Source organism: Catharus ustulatus, chromosome 2 (assembly GCF_009819885.2).
Source record: "Catharus ustulatus isolate bCatUst1 chromosome 2, bCatUst1.pri.v2, whole genome shotgun sequence".
Classification (NCBI taxonomy): domain Eukaryota; kingdom Metazoa; phylum Chordata; class Aves; order Passeriformes; family Turdidae; genus Catharus; species Catharus ustulatus.
In genome coordinates this window covers 5,826,450-5,838,737 of record NC_046222.1, presented here as the reverse complement: position 1 = coordinate 5,838,737, position 12,288 = coordinate 5,826,450, and positions in this window count along the sequence as shown.

Here is a 12,288-nt window from a genome sequence, read left to right as displayed (position 1 = left end):
AAATATAAATCGTGAGGTGGGAGTGAATGTTCCATCCGATGATAGACACATCTAAATGGGGACTTTAATTAGCTAAAAATATTAGTTCTTTTAGCACAATAAAAAGCTATATGAGCTGATAAAAAAGAAAAGAGGAGGATTAATGGAACAGGTTCCTATGAGTCAGTAGCAATATCCAGCTAGGTATAGAGAATTGGTTTTGGTTTGGTTATTTTTTCCCTGTTGAGATATCAGGAAGTCTTTCTTGGAAAAACCAAACCTTCCCAGGGTGGGAAAGAAGATCATATATATATTGTTAGAGAAAATAGAAAAATTATTGAAGACATCAATACAGTTATATTTGGCTAAATAGTTCCATTTCAAAATACATATTTTGCTTAGAGTGTCATAATTTAGTGATTTTCCAGTCAAGCAAGAGTATATGATCTTGTTCTGTCTCAGTGTAGTTTCCACTTATTTCTGAAATTGTTACCCAGTTCAGCCAAGACTTAGATGGATTAGAGGGTCTCAAAGATGAAAGTCCCGCTTTGTAAACACTCATTCAGGATAAAATCTGGAGTTGTTGCTTCTGTGGAGGGGAATTCACAGCGCCAGGTCAATAGTTGATTGGACTGGTGGCCTCTTCTCAAAACACATCCAAGGCTTAGGAGAGGTGCTAAGGGTGACTTTGCAGAGAAGAAAAATAATAAGGTCCTGTTGGGACAGGGAATAGGGGTTCAGGTCATATGCAGAATTAGGAGTGTGCTGGGAGCAGAGGGATATTGAAACCTTTCCCCAGAAAGATCTGCTCATCATGGAGTTAGTTGTTTCTTCCCTTTCTTTTCAGCCCAGATGGTAAAGCCAGAAATATTTCTGTGTCTTTTTTTTAACTTTTTTTTTTTTTTTTTTTTTAAATAAGGATCTTATTCCTACTTTACCATGGATTCTGTGGTGGTGAATTGAGGTCTGTACTCCAGAACAATTTCTTCAATTCCCTGTGGAATTATTTCCATCTCCAGTGTTTGTGCACCACACTGTGGTAGTGTCATACAAACAATACAACATTAAACCTGTGGAGGAGTCTCAGTAGGAGATGATTAATTTATAAGCATGAAGTTTTTTATTTATTTAATAAAATAATTTTGATTTAATAATATAAAAAATTTATTTCCTATCCACCAAAGACAAGTTCCCCTTTAATACCCCCTCTTAATTCTCTATGTCTATTTTCTGATATTGGACTGGACTTTTCTGATATTAGCTCTTTCTTAAGTGGACAGAGGGATATTTTTGGTTCACTTCACTCATGTTGTGAGTGCCTGGAGCAGGGAAAGTGAAAATGCTGAAGGCAGGTGAGTGCAGGGTGGTGGCAGATTCTGTTTTCTCTCACCTGCTCTCACATCCCTGCAGTTGCTGCTGAGCCCTGGCCCAGGGTAGGACCTGCTGTGCCAGAGCCTTGCAGGGACAGCTTGATGAGATGCTCCTCCAGCCATCATGTGCAGAGAGAAACAGGCAGAGGAGCTTTAGAAAAGCAAAGAAACCAAGCCAACCCAGGGCTGGCTGCACCTGTGTACAAAAGAGGACAGCAGGAATTTCCCTGCCCTATCAGACCACTGGTCCATTGCATCCCGTGTCCAGCCCCAAATCCCAGCCAACAGCAGATGCTCCAAAGTGTGGAGCAAGGCACAGTGCAGCAGGGAGCCATGCTGGCAGGACCTGTGGCTATTAATACTCACTTGTTTAATTTTTTTTCTATCTCTTCTCTTGGAGGAACTCAATGATTTAATTTCAGCAGATTCTTTTCTCCTAACTTTGCCTCAAAAAAGGGTTTGCTTCTCCTGCTGTAATGCCAGTTTCCCAGTCATCTTTGCTAAGCTGATGAAGGATTCACTGTGTTCTCTTAATAGTAGTTTAATTCTGTAGGTATTGATAGCTGGGGGAATTTATCTGCAGTTAAATCTGCTCTTTGGCTGTGTGTAGTAACTTCTTAGGCAGGTCATGTACTCCATTCCACTGCTATCTCCTGTTCCTCTGTATATTTTTCTGCATTTTGCATTATCATTTGTTAAATACATTCCAACCTGCAATTTATCTTAGTCAGCAGTTTTAGGACCTTTGTGTCTCTCTGCACACCCAGGGAATTTAGAAATAAATCACTGCTCTTACTGGTTGCTTTTAATGCAAAAAATGTTTTAGAGAAAGTCAAGAGGGGCTTGGTCAATATTGTCTGGACTCTCCTGTGCAATAAAACATTTTTCATATGCTTTCCCAAGTGATAGGAGAATCCTGATTCAATTCAATTTTCTGCACTTGCTATTTTTAATTTTTAATATGTATGTTTTTCATTGAATTCAAGCTCTGCTGGTTAAATTTCATGTGTTGGAGGTAATGCAGGCACTAGTCAAAATTATTTTTCTACTACTTATGCATTGATTTTTGTTGGCAGGATTTGTATAAAGAGAATCTTTCTGAAATATTTGGTAGGTTAGATAATGGAGAATAAGCTAAGGAAACAAGAAACTGCATAGAGCACAGCTTTGTTAGGCAGGGTTTCGTAGATATTTAAAGACAGAACCTGGTTTTAATAAGATATTTCCTAAATTACATTGCTTTGCTGAGGTGGAAACTGCATTAATGTAAGAGAAACATGTCTTCTTAAAAACCTCTCAAAAATAGGGTTCTTTGAAATGATGAGAAGGATTTGCATGAAGATCTAGGTCTCTCTCCTTTTTCCATTGAAATATGTGAAATTCTGTGCATTCTGTGGTGATGTGGGTGGAGATCCTCTCCCAGTGCAGTGAATTACCCTTGCTAGGCTTGCCAACCTTCTCTGGCTATTAGTGCAAGGTGTGGATGGGCTCCTTTCCTGCCTCTGTGCTGCTCTGGGTGAGCACAGAGCCCTTGACACTGCCAGGGCTGTGCCACAGCCGTGCCCTGATGTCACCTGGCTGCTGGGGAGGGTGGTGGGGCATATCTGGGCTCACCACACAAATCCCTGCTCAGCACACCAATCTGTGCTCAGCACACCCATCTCTGCTCAGCACACCAATCTCTGCTCAGCACACCCATCTGTGCTCAGCACACCCATCCCTGCTCAGCACACACATCCCTGCTCAGCACACCCATCCCTGCTCAGCACACACATCCCTGCTCAGCACCCCCATCTCTGCTCAGCACACCCATCTCTGCTCAACACACCCATCCCTGCTCAACACACCCATCCCTGCTCAGCACACCCATCTGTGCTCAGCATACCCATCTCTGCTCAGCACACCCATCTCTGCTCAGCACACCCATCTCTGCTCAGCACACCCATCTGTGCTCAGCACACCCATCTGTGCTCAGCACACCCATCTGTGCTCAGCACACCCATCCGTGCTCAGCACACCCATCCCTGCTCAGCACACCCATCTGTGCTCAGCACACCCATCCGTGCTCAGCACACCCATCTCTGCTCAGCACACCCATCTCTGCTCAGCACACCCATCCCTGCTCAGCACACCCATCCCTGCTCAGCACACCCATCCCTGCTCAGCACACCCATCCCTGCTCAGCACACACATCCCTGCTCAGCACACCCATCTCTGCTCAGCACACCCATCAGTGCTCAGCACACCCATCCCTGCTCAGCACACCCATCCCTGCTCAGCACACCCATCTCTGCTCAGCACACCCATCAGTGCTCAGCACACCCATCCCTGCTCAGCACACCCATCCCTGCTCAGCACACAGATCTGTGCTCAGCACACACATCTGTGCTCAGCACACCCATCCCTGCTCAGCACACCCATCCCTGCTCAGCACACCCATCCGTGCTCAGCACACACATCCCTGCTCAGCACACCCATCTCTGCTCAGCACACCCATCCCTGCTCAGCACACCCATCCGTGCTCAGCACACCCATCCCTGCTCAGCACACCCATCTGTGCTCAGCACACCCATCCGTGCTCAGCACACACATCTGTGCTCAGCACACCCATCCGTGCTCAGCACACCCATCCCTGCTCAGCACACAGATCTGTGCTCAGCACACCCATCCCTGCTCAGCACACCCATCTCTGCTCAGCACACCCATCAGTGCTCAGCACACCCATCCCTGCTCAGCACACCCATCCCTGCTCAGCACACCCATCTCTGCTCAGCACACCCATCAGTGCTCAGCACACCCATCCCTGCTCAGCACACCCATCCCTGCTCAGCACACAGATCTGTGCTCAGCACACACATCTGTGCTCAGCACACCCATCCCTGCTCAGCACACCCATCCCTGCTCAGCACACCCATCCGTGCTCAGCACACCCATCTGTGCTCAGCACACCCATCCGTGCTCAGCACACACATCTGTGCTCAGCACACCCATCCGTGCTCAGCACACCCATCCCTGCTCAGCACACCCATCTGTGCTCAGCACACCCATCCGTGCTCAGCACACACATCTGTGCTCAGCACACCCATCCGTGCTCAGCACACCCATCCCTGCTCAGCACACAGATCTGTGCTCAGCACACCCATCTGTGCTCAGCACACCCATCCCTGCTCAGCACACCCATCCCTGCTCAGCACACCCATCTGTGCTCAGCACACCCATCCCTGCTCAGCACACCCATCTCTGCTCAGCACACCCATCTGTGCTCAGCACACCCATCCCTGCTCAGCACACCCATCCCTGCTCAGCACACCCATCCCTGCTCAGCACACCCATCTGTGCTCAGCACACCCATCTCTGCTCAGCACACACATCTCTGCTCAGCACACCCATCCCTGCTCAGCACACCCATCCCTGCTCAGCACACCCATCCCTGCTCAGCACACCCATCAGTGCTCAGCACACCCATCCCTGCTCAGCACACACATCTGTGCTCAGCACACCCATCTCTGCTCAGCACACCCATCCCTGCTCAGCACACCCATCTCTGCTCAGCACACCCATCTCTGCTCAGCACACCCATCTGTGCTCAGCACACCCATCCCTGCTCAGCACACCCATCCCTGCTCAGCACACCCATCCCTGCTCAGCACACCCATCCCTGCTCAGCACACCCATCCCTGCTCAGCACACACATCCCTGCTCAGCACACCCATCTCTGCTCAGCACCCTCATCCCAGAGCCTTAGCTGGCAGTGCTGAGGAGCACAGGCTGTTTGCCCATCCATTAGTCTGCTCTCAGCAGGGCCAGTCCTCCACAGCTCTGGGAGTCACTGAGCACTCAGGTAATGATGAGTAATAAATGATCGTGGAGTAAAAAAAAATTGTTGTGAGGATTGGGTGAAATTGATTCAAATGGGAGGCAATTGTCACAACTTGTTTCAAAAACAAAAGCAAGGCTTTCAACAGAGCTGTGGCTATAATGCTTCATTATCACAATCAAGTTTCTGTCAAGAACTAAGAAAGGCTGGGAGCTCATGGGGACCCCTCTTGATAAAGAAATAACATTCACTTTTTGTCTATTATATCAGCCTACAGGTTTAACAAATTATAAATAATTGCTGAAATTAAAAATTATTGAATAATGCATTCAAGGGACAGTTTTCATATTAGCAAACTTGTCTGGTGTACATTCAGAGGAATTTTCTGCCAGGTTATTTAGCAGCAGGGATCAGAAATATTCATTTCCTCACAGTAAGCTGCATCTAACAGTTTTCTTAATTTGGAGACAATTAAGACTGGAATGTGGAGGGACTATTCCAGTGGAGTGACTCATGCCATACCTATTAGGGAGCAATAAGATTACTTTACCTTCTGAAGCAAAACTAAATCTCCAAACTACTTATTTTAAAATAACTGCAGACTTTATATGAATAGGGATAATCGGATTCGAGAGATTTTTCTGTTACTGAACCAACAAAAAGCTGACACAACAAAACATCTATTTGCTGTGCCTGAACAAAATGGAAAAAAAAATAATAACAACAATGTAGAGAAAATGACTTAAGTTTATGAGTACAACTGATTTTTTTGCATATGTGTGTTAATACTTTTGGGGTGTTTTTTGAGCACTGGTAGATGGAGTTATTTCAGCTGAGGCATTGGGCAGAACTTTGCACAACTTTTCTCATGTTTCCTTATCACTTCATCAGTCCTGATATGTGCAGGCAAATTCTGAGAGAAGGCAGCTGTTATCCTGCCCATGTGCCTCCCTCACCTATCTGTTATGTGGCAAGGCTGCTATAAATGTGATTTTTCTAATACACTGCTACCTCTGCCTCCAGCTGGATCCTCTCCTCGAACTTACTCCCTCTTCAGACAGACACAAGACTTTCAAATTGTCATCTTTCTTCCCTTTCAATCTAAAAGTCATCATTATATAAATATTTTGGCAGAAAGCCCATTTGCTCAGAAATTTGTCAAGAGCTGCTTTTTGGGTTTTATATATATATTTATTTTATTTATTTATTTGGCATAAACCAAATTTCAAATAAAATTGTTCATGTGGGCTTCTGGGATAAAAAATTTTGCTAATAAAACTTCTCCTGACACAAACAGATTTTGGACAGAATTAGGGAGTCACTGAAACAGGAGATGCCAGCAAAAATAGGGTTGAAAATCAGTGTGAGACTGTCCTGTTCAGCCTTTGTGGCTTTGTTTGTCCTTCATTGAACTTGTGTAGAAGAGGTGTAGTCTGGGCAGAGGAAGAGCTTTATAGAGATGTGAGGTCAGAGTGTATGAAGTGGACAGGTGAGAGGAGAGCCTGGGAAAAGGCCATGACCTACAGGCAGAAAGGAAGAGGGACTTGTCCTGAGACAAGGAGAGGAGAGGAGCAGGGAAAGTGGGACCAGGGCTTGTAGCCATTGCATTATGAAGAACAAGCTTGGCTGTAGGAATAGTGATGAATGATCAGCTGTACAACCCAGAGAGCTGCTAGGCAGAGGAGTCTGTGCAGAGATTGCTCACAGGGGAAGAAAGATGGAGAGATAATCACAGAGAAGTGAATCACAAAGCAATGTGTCTGCATAAAGAATTTAAGTAGGAATTCAGTAAAGAATAAGATGTTTGAAGTACATTTCCAGATATGTTTTAGATTGAATATTTTAAGGATGAATGAGGAAGTTCCTTGCACCATCCTTCTGAGTGTTGTGACATTTGCTAGGAAGTACAAGGACTTTTAAAATATAGTTTACCTGTTTACAGTCATGGTCTCAATCTGAAAGGCTTTAAAGCATCAATACAGTAGCCAGTAGCACTCTGAATTCTCTCTAATTCAAGCATCATTTTTTGCAGATATAATGGTTGGACATTGAGCAGGTTTGAAATTGTGTTCTACAGTAGTTATACCACTTAAAAATCAGCTCCTCACCAAAAATTCTCCTCCTTTCCTCCTGAGATGTTTGTCTTTTTTTTTTTTTTTTAATTCAGATGTATTAGAATAGAAGAACCTAAGGAAATAGTTTCCATTTTGCCCGATGACTTTAGGTGATAACATTATCATTACAGATTATTAGTACATACCCAAAACCACATACCACCAGAGATGGGATGGATACCCAGTAAAAAGTAGATTCAGCATGATCTCATGAAAGTAATCTGAATTGATAAGCTCTGAACACCACAGCTGGATTTGTAGAATCAGGGATGCTTTGAAATCACAGGAAAGTTGTTCAGTGCATTTAAAAGCCATATCAGCAAAAGAGTTTTATAGAACAACAACAAAATGCTATGAGTTGCAGGAGCTCTGGAATAACTTAAGATTCCTTTTTACTTGTCAAGCTGTGCTGATCACTGTGATCCTAAATGTAGAAGATTTTGGGAAAAGCAATTTTCTTATCCAATTTGTCAGGGGGGAAAAAAAGCACAAGAAAAATAGTAAGATTCAAAAACTGAAAATGTAGGGAGCTCATGACTCCGTTTGCATCCAGCTGTGAGCCATTACTCACATGAGTAGTCTCACTGATTGCAGAGGGTCTATTTGCGGATGCTGGAGCTTACATCTGGGAGCAGAGGCAGCAAAGGCACAGGAATCAGGCACCAGTTTGGGGAGGCAGGCTGGAGCAGGAAAAGGCTGTTCTGACTGTTTTGGAGGATGTGCTCCTGCAGTCTCAGGCTCTGGTGGCATCAACTCCCACGAGGTTTGAGGGCAGCTTGGGCTTTACTACCCTGCAGCTCCTGCTCTGCGCCTCCTCACTGGCCCAGAGGCACCAGGAGAAGTAAAGCAAGGGATTATGAGAGGGTTATTTGGGGTTTTGAGTAAGAACAGCAGAAGATGAAGGTGAAATTCCCAAGCTGATTTTTCTTCTCCCCTTGCTTATCTGGTTCTTCCACTGACAACCCTCTGTCCCTCTCCTGCACTCTTCACTTTTCTCCACACAGACCCCCAGCTCTCCCTTTCCACCTCACCTGCAAATCCCTCTCCTTTATCCAGTCACCCTACAACTCTCTCTCACTCACCCCTACGGAGAGACTCAAATTTTTTTGCATTCCTGTTGCCACACAAATGTAATTTTCCAGCTCCTTTTGCCCTCCCTGGGCACTGCCCTTCACCTGGCAGCAGATGGCTCCTTCAGATCTGCTCTGTCGCTTCTGCTGCTGAATTGAATTTGCTTGAAGGATCTTTGGAAGGACAAAAATGGATTTGTAGCTGAGGTGCCTTGAGCATTCCCGTCTATAAAAGAGGCTGAGGGAAGAATCAGATTTGAAATCCAGCTTTTAGTGATTCATATGTGAAATAAGTTTTACGGAAATGTCTTAAGTGGGGTATGGAATAAAACTCTGAGATCTCAGCTAGTAGCTCAAAGCCAAAAGAATAAGGCATGATGTGTTAAATCCCCTTGTTAAAATCTACTTACCTATTCTAATTACAGACATGTCTCGTCAGGACACTGACATATGGTATAGAACCTACTCAATTTCTTTTATTGTGGAATAAATTTATCATGAGTTCACTGGAGAAGAAATATGATAGATGAAAAGGTATTAAAATGCCCTTTACCCTTGTTATATTTCTTCCCTTGGATTTGGGGCTTGGGGTGGGTCTGCTTTTGCTAAATATGCAGAGTACAGTGGGCAGCTACATGGATGCCAGCTGTCACACAACTGTGGAAAACTGGAAGGATAACTGGCCTAAGGTTATTCTTTGACTTTCCTTTTTTTCACCTTGCTACCCCTAATATTTCCTAAACAGCATTTTTTGCCCGAGATAGAATACAATTAAAAAGATCAAAAAGTGATATACAACCAAATAGAGTTGGAAGTTATGGCCAGCTTCAAGGTTTTTCTGGGAAACCAATATCCTGTTCTAAGAAAATATTTTCGTTCAATACAATACTTGCACAAATACTTAAGTCTATGATAAAATAAGTACTTTCATGCATCAGAGGCCAAGATCATCAAAAGCCCCTAATTCCAATTGATTTTTTTTTTTGGTCCTTAAATGCTTAAAGTATATCTGCAGGGAATATGGACTTTTTAAGATACTTGTAACTTCATGTAAATCATGTGATTTTAAAAATATTTTTTCATATCATCTGAATGGTTCCTGTTTGTTCCTGGAGTTTATTTCTCCATCTACAAAGGTAGAGATGGCCCATGGTTCAGTTGTCGTGTTTAACGGCTATTTTGGCATTCCTCAAGTCACTTGAGCTCAGTGCTCTGTCCCAACTGTAGAAATTTTCTTTTCTTTCAGGTGAGTGTAAAGAGTCACCAGGATATGTGCATCTCTGTATTCATATTTGTCTTTGTAAGAGCAAGGTGCCTGGAGAGCCCTTCAGAAAGCATTGAATAGCTCATTGAAGGTCTAGATTATTAAAAGTGTGTCTCACAGAAACTGATCCTGATGAGGATTTGGCTCTGATCAGCTGTGTTGAGATCAACAAAGAAATGTTTCTTCAATGTCCTGCCTTAGTGGCCAAATCCAGTGTGTCAAGGCAAATCTGCATGAGATCATGGCAGACATACTATTCCTTTTGAATTTTCCCTTACTATCAGGCTAAAAAGTAACATCCTCTCTGTCTCCCTCCCTCCCTTTTCAGACCCAGTTACCAGTTATTTATTCAATACAAACTGAACTATTTCTAGCACTGAAAGTGAGCACCTCTGATCACTCCTGAATACCTGTCACTCACTGCTAGAACACCTTCCTTGAACATAGAGAATAGAGATTCAACCAATCTTAAATGGCATTCTCCCTATCTCTGTTTATAAACTTGAAAATGTCTGCAGACCCACCAGGCTGTGCATCTGCTGAGCCCAGCAATCCCAGAATGTGTCAGATTTAATCTGTGTGGTATCCAGCATGCCTAAGACATGCTGAACTCAGAGCACATTTGCTCTAAGTTGATCCTGAATCTATAGTGGCATTTGTCTGGCACTTTGGGGCATCCAGACTTACTGCTCAAATGTTCACAACCCTCAGGTTCTGCTGGATGGAAAAATAATTTCTCTGAAAAAAACCTTGAGTTTTACTCTAAAGGAAAATTATTCTTGGCATGCCAAAAGCCTCACTTTGCATATGCAAGGAGTTAAATACTTGTAACACTCTGACAGCCAATGTGGTGAGCTTTGGCAGAGAAATGCAGTCATTAAATACAAAGAAGCCATCACCACAGCCTCAACCTTGTGACAAACAAAAGATCTGGACATCTGTAATTCCAAGATGAGGCAAAGAGTCTTAATCCCAGAGGGGTATCTCTCTGATTATAATGCACCTGCATGTCTTGGAAAAGGATAAATGTGTGTTTTGGGAGGCTTAGGTGACTCCTTCAGCAAACTGAGGTTGGTGAAATATTTGCACCAATTTCTTCCAAAATCCTGCATGTGCTCCTCACCCTGGGTGAGGGACTGCAGTACACAGCAAAAATCTAAAGTTTGGGAAATTCAGCCTAAGGTTGGAATTTATGGTCTTACAGGTGGCTGAGTTGATCTCTTGCCTTTCATCCAAAATGAAGTGAGCTCACTTCTTCCTCCTTCATACAGAATGTTGATACCTGTCAGATGCTTTTGGAAGAAGTGCTCCACCTTTCAACTTTTGGTGGAAGAGGACTTGGAAAGCAGCTTCACGGTCTAAGCACAGCAACCAGAAACTGCTTTTCTTAATGGATGTCCACACTAAAACACAATGAGGAGCTCAGTTATTCCAGTAATGGAACTAAGTATTGCAGACAAAACTTCATGGATTGTTGTCTAAGCTAGATAAAATATTTCAGACAGTGTGTTATGTTTCTGGAATGCAACATCTTTAAATTTTATATTATGTGTTGATCACAGCTGCTGGCAAATGTATGTATTGGCTGAACTGAGTACCCTCAGAAAAGCTGAATATTTTTACACAATTATATTGCATGCAGTTGTGTACATCATGCAAATATGAGTAATCCTATATGTGCCCTCACATACCAGATGGGGCTTTTCACATCTAAAAAGGGTTGTATTCAAGTCAGATGTAAATAAGACTTTGTATCATTTTAGATTCCCTACTCTTACTAAGAAAAATAAATATGGTATTGGATATCATGCGTTAAAATTTGTTATTTTAAATATGATACATGATATACCCAGTGAAACTTATCCTGATGAGGGAAAAAAAATTACCAAGAGATGACAAAAACTTAGTCACACATGAATTACCTGGAGAATGACACTTCCTTCTATTGTATATAACTTTTATAAAGAAAGTGTTCCCACTGAAGATTTCATATTGCTAGCTCTAAAATACAGCTACTTGCATGAGCTTATGATAATATAAAAATGTTGGGAGTTAATTCACTCCTTTATATTGGTGAAGTTATTGAGCTATGATAATAATTTCTGTGGATTATATATTTATTGGGTGAAAAAAATGTGCTCTGGATGGTTGCTCATTGGGCTGAGAGGGATCTGGGTTGATTCATTCTGGCTGTTCTCCCAGAAATAGATGGTTGACCTAGAAGATATTCCAATCCAAGGTTTGTTTGGATGGAAGCCCAGTTCAAGCTGCAGACCTTGCTGGTGTCCTGGAGCTTGGTGAGATGGAAGCCTTGACCAGTTGCCCAAAGTGTGCCACAGCTTGCCATGGCTATGGGCTGTCTCCTGACAGGGCATGGGGGGCCTGCCCAAATCTACTCTGCAGAAAAGATCTGCCCTTTGACTCAGAGCAGCTATTTCTCCAATTCTTTGTCATTTTTCTTCTTTCTCCATCATTCCTTCTATTTCATTGGTATTTATGTGACAGCCAGTACAAGAGCACTCGTAAGATGACTACAGCAGATTAAATCTCATTGGGGTCTTCAAGGAACCACTTTCACACAGATAAGTTAAAAATGATGTAAATAACCTCAGAGAACTCACGACAAAGTGCTGCAAATTTGTAAGGAAAATATCTAACCCAAGGTACCTCCTAG